Raw genomic sequence first — 5,767 nt, 5'->3', positions numbered from 1 at the left:
AAAGCCAAGTACATTGTGAAAGCCTGTGAAAGCCTAAGGACATTGGGCCAGTTCTTCTCTTACTACACCTATATAAATTAAGAATGGCTTCCCTGAAGTCGGTGAAGTTTCACTGGTATAAATCCAATGCAACTGAAAAGAGAAATATGCCAATTATGGCTTTGGTGTAAAAATATCTATCAGCAAAATGTGAAATAATGCAGAACGAAAAGTTCCTAATGACCTAAGGGAATGAGCAGAAAGTCCAACTTAGGTCCCTTGAAAAAAAAATAGTTGAGATGAACATTTTAGCAAGAAAATTAAGGAGATTTGATTACTCTCCTGAGGATGTTACAGCCTGACTCAGACAAGTGTAGCAGCCCCAAAGAGATGGATGGTCATGGATAGTCTTTCACAGCATTGGAAAGGAGAATAGCAAGGCAAGCAAGCAAAATTAATTAGCTGTGTTAGCCTGAAGTCAGGCAGAAGGCAGGGCAGGGTGGCACTTTGGACTAACTCATTCAGAAATGCATATACTTTTGTAACCAACAGCCTTCTTCATGAGATGCTATCAATAGATTTTAATGAATCCATAGCATCTGAAAAAGTAGACGGTCACCTACAAAAGCTTTTGCATTCCTGAACAACCTAGTCAAAATGCTACCCTGCCCTGCCTGCTCACCACATATTGTAACACATCCAGCCCTGGAAGTTTACAGATGGCTTTACATATATTGGACTGTTCATGGAAAACATATTCCTATTTTTTGCTCCTAATGTCAGGCCTTGGAGTTTATATATAAAAAGGGTACCTAACCACTAGGCACCATGGCCTAGTTGCTCATAGTAACACATTTACCAACGTTAACCCAGGATGGCTGTGAAAAGTAATACTAAGTGATACTAGAGTATTTAAAAACTCATACCTCTATTCCTTAACAAAAAAGAATAGTTTTGCTACAGTGACTTCTACTATAGACATTAATGGTATTCATATTTCTGCTGTTATTCAGGGAGACGCTGCTTATCTGCTACTACCAAAGCTGTTAAAGTATTTTGCTAGACATTAAGATTGTAGAAAAGAACTCTTTAACTATCGTCTAAGCAGCTGCAGGATGACAGTGGTGTGTGCCTTTGGGAGGAGGAAAGGTAAATAATTTTCACTAGTAGGAAGGCTAGAAGCAGCTAAGCAATCCCTGCCTTGAATTATAACTTCATGTTATACGCTGCACAACATCTGTGAGAGCAAATCTTGTCAAAACTCTCAAGATTTGCCCATTGACTTAAGTGAGAGCTACTAGTTAAAGATGAATCAAAGAGCTGAAGTAGAGCTTTTGTGTTACATTTGCATCTCTGATTACAAAGAGTGTCACCTCTAGGATATTTTAGAAATTAGGGTGTTGATGCCAAAAATTGCCGCTTGCACAAGCCTTGTATAAATTCTGGGTTACAGCATAATTAATTTGTTTTTGGAAGTGATTGTAGCACTCATGAAATGTTCCTTTCCAAACAGGCTAAGTTCTCTTTTTTCTACTTTTAACCCTGATAAACAGGCTAAGTTCTCTTTTTTCTACTTTTACCCCTCAGAAAGCAGGCAATGTCAGTACAAGCCTGTCTTAGGCAGTACTCTCCATTCCCACATTAGCACTTCAGTAGTGTTTAGCATTTGATTCATTATCCATAGCTTCAAAAGTGCTATCACCACAAGGGTACCAATTCTGATGGCAATTTTTGTAATACAAATATCTTCCCATGAGTAACTACATGAGTTATGCCTGCATGAATTATAGCTTTCCAATAAACTGAGTAACATTTTTAAACCAGCTGCAGGTATTTGTTTTTAACTACAAGTTTAAAAACTGAAAGCATGATATGTCTCCATGTTTTTTAAATAGAAGTAATGTGCTGATCATGGAATTCTGGATCATCTGTGGTAGAGTTATAGCTCCTAGAGCAGTGATTCTCAACCAGGCACCCTGGGTGCCTTGAGAGCCTTTAAGGGTGCCACAGGATGCCACACAATATTAGGACTGTTAGGTGTGTAAACATGATAAACCCAAAGATTGCAAGTAGGAATCCATCATGTTAAAAACATTCTGACCCATTGTCATCTTTTTTAGTTCTTTGTGACAGGAGAACTGCTGTTATTTTTCTGTAGTCAAAAAATGTGTGAAAACTAATTGCTGACATTTTATGAGAAGTGTCTATCAAGGGGTGCCTTGAGATTAAGAAGGCTGAGAACCACTGTCCTAGAGGCATTACAGTTGAGTGGCAATTGGTTCCTCTGTGTAGCCTTTGAAGGCCACATGGGTTTCTTGAGTTATTGACTGGCTAGGGAGGCGAATCATTGCTTTTTATTTTCAGGCTGTTTTACCATTCCAGTAGGCCGCCTTCTATATTTCTAGCAACATCACCTAGATAGCATTTTAAAGGAATAATAAAATTGTTATAGCTGTCAACACAGGATGGCAAATTTATTTAGGAAGTAAGAAAAATGTCCTTACAAGAATAAAAGAATATTGTGTTTTGACTATAACTTTAAAATCATGTATATTGCAAATTCAGTTTTATGAAGACACAATAGATGTTTCATTCTATCAAAATCAATGATGGAAAATTTAAGATATGTGTTATATATTACAGATATGTTTTAAATATACTGTTGGGGAAAAAAAGGCAAAATAAATTGGTGAAGTTTAAATTTTACCTGCAGTAGAGCATATACTCCTGACAATACCAAAAAGATGGGGAAATATCTAGGGAAATATTTTAAATAGTTTGTTAAAAAGTAAACAAAGCCATACATGCAGATAAGCATAAAAAGAGGTCTTTTGGAGAACAATGAAAGAGTTTTTGAGTCAAAGATACCATGTCTTCTGACTATGAAAGAGAAAGCAGCTGCACTTAAGTAACCTCCTCATTTGATTCATGGTTATAATAATAATAGTTATCACAAAACCATTAAAATCCTGTTAATGTTAATCTTCACAACATAGATCAGTGAATATCTGCATGCCTGGATTTAACTAAATTTAAAAAAAAAACCTGCCACTGTTCATACCAATATGATGGGCATTTATAATCTTTCTTGGAAGCTTTTCCTTGATTTGTTCAAAAGATTAGTTGTGGTACAACATAGTGCTTATAATCTTCCTACTGGCCAGAACTTGCATCCTTTTGAGTACTATATGAACTCCCTTAATTGGGAGCTTAATATTTATTTACTGAATTTACCTGAATCCAAGATGACTTTGAACTTAAGGTGACCCCGCATAATTAGATTCTATATATGGAAAATATATATATTTGTTATGCTTTTCCATTTATGGAATCTAATTTTGGAGGATAATCTTAAATTCCTCCCCTGCAGAGGTTGGTATTGGTGTAAGGACAAGCCTTGGGGGAGTCAAGTTGCCTGACCTCTGCTCCTTGTCACCTGGCCCTCCCACCATATCGCCACCCCCATTGCTTGGCCCCCCCAAAGCTTGTACACCCCACACCTCCCCCCACTGCAATGCCTGCACCACCTGGCACCTGCCCTTCTGCCACTCTACTCCCCCCCACACACAGTGCCTGCACCACCCCAGCCACTTGCCCCACCTCCTGCCTGCTCCCCACTCCTACCTATGCCCCCTGGCACCTCCCCCTCCCCACAGTGCCTGAACCCCTGGTACCTATCACCCCCATCACTTGCCTCTCCTTCTGCCTGCCAACCCCCCATGCCTGTGCCCTCTGAAGCGTACCTCCTCTGGCAACTGCCCCTCTTGTTTGGCCCCCCTGCTCGATACCCCCCATGGCACCTCTGTCCCCCACAGTTGCTGCCTCCCTCTCTCCCCCATCACTGCCATTCATCTTATATATATGCGTGTGTGTGTGTGTGTATATATATACATATATGTGTGTATGTGTGTGTGTGTGTATATATACATATGTGTGTGTGTGTGTGTATACATATATGTGTGTGTGTGTGTGTGTGTGTGTATATATATATATAAAATCAATCACTTCTGGACATCACTTCTGGACCTCACATCATTTTTGAATGCTTGGGTTAAGCAACATTGCAGTTGTCTCAGTGAAGTCAATGGGACTAATCACAGTGCATTAATTTAAGCATGTGCTTAAATCTTTGCAGGATTGGGGCTTTAGTATGTAATATTTCTCTTCCCTTTGGTCAATATTTGGAAGCCTGTGAATGCCATTCATATTTCTTTAATCTCTTGTAATGTTTTCAGGCAAAAAGATATTTCATCTGCAGTATAGACTGGTTTTTACATGTCATAGTGACATCTTTTTAATGAAAAACATTTGGGTATTCAATTATGATGTGTGAAATTCTAACGAAATCCAGTATAAGTTCAAAGGAATATATCTGAGTGTCACTGGGAGAACAGAGAAGCTATCTACACCCCTTTCATTCTGCTTATTGAACATTCTTGAGAAAGGTGAGGTGTTGACTTTTTAAGTGTGGACCATGATATTGCTGTAATTTTTCTCACTCAAACAATACTTTATTTAATTGGCTCTTTTCTGGTTGTTCCCGTCTCAGGTATGATATCCTACCACTGTGTGAACCAAACAGCTGTCAAGAGTCATTACAGTGATTCTCACGATTCTTTCTCCAAGCTACAGCTGATATCTTTGAAATTGTAAAATGTCATTTAAAGCTGGTTTTAAAAATGCTCCATTGGGTCTAAGCAAATTAAACAAACATATTTCCGTGCCTCTTACTGATCTTCCTTTGTACAGAACCTGGGGGTTTGTTCCTTTCCTCCACCAGGTTTCCAGCTGTGGCAGAGGGATGGAGGGAGAGGCTTTGGTCTCACTTCCCCTTAGCCTGGAGTTCAGTAAGGCAACGGCTTCATTTAACTGAATGAAAACTGAGGAGAATCACGAGACTTTGGTGGCCGTGTTGGTCTAAGGACATAGGCAGACAAGGTTCCTTGGGTAAATGCGTATATTTTATTAGACCAACTCAAATAGTTGGAACCATAGGCAATGCGTAGGGGGAGCATGGGGGGTCACGAGCCCCCCCCTGAAATTGGCTACCACCGGCTTCTGCGGGCAGTCATCCTTCCCCACCCCGCTGCCAATGCTGCCACCCACAAACTGTGCCTCCCCAGTCTTGGGAAGCACTAGTTGTTTGTGGTTGGAGCCATGGGCTACTGGCGCCATCTTAGTCAACATGCTCCTGTACTCCCTCTGCTTGGGGAGGGGGGGGGGGGGGGGGGGGGGGGGTCAGCAAAACTCGCCAACCGGGAAGTGGCCGCGGCGCTCCGGGACGCGACTGCGGTGCTACATCCAGCACTCCCAGCCCCTGGGCAGCACCCGCGTGGGGGGGGGCACCATTGCTTCTACCTACCCGTTACCTAAGTGGGGAGTGCAGCCAGCCAGGGGGTGCACCGGCGCTCTCAGGGGGTGCCCGTGGACCCCCTACGCGGTGCCACTGGTTGGAACAATTCTTCTCTGCAAGCTTTCGGGTACAAATACCCGCAGCGAGGCTGGTGTGCGCTCTTCCCGGAGGGAAGGAATAGGGGCCAGAGGGGAACTGAGGAGCCCGCGGGCGAGAGGCAGGCTGCACTTCGGTGCAGTAGAGCCCAAGCTGCTTCAGAGGGCCCCTTGCACAAGTCAGCTCTGGCAGGAGTAGAAATGTTAGACGAGAGGGGAACGAACGGTCCCAGGAGGTTTCTTTCAGTGAGTGCTGCGCTCAGCCTAGAGCATCACGCAGCTACGGCCCCCTGCCCTCCCTGCCTCCCGCAGCGCCCCATTGTGACGGGCCCATGGCGAG

The sequence above is a fragment of the Alligator sinensis genome, unplaced genomic scaffold, assembly GCF_000455745.1.
Source record: "Alligator sinensis unplaced genomic scaffold, ASM45574v1 scaffold193_1, whole genome shotgun sequence".
Taxonomy (NCBI): Eukaryota; Metazoa; Chordata; order Crocodylia; family Alligatoridae; genus Alligator; species Alligator sinensis.
This window is presented reverse-complemented; position numbering follows the sequence as displayed.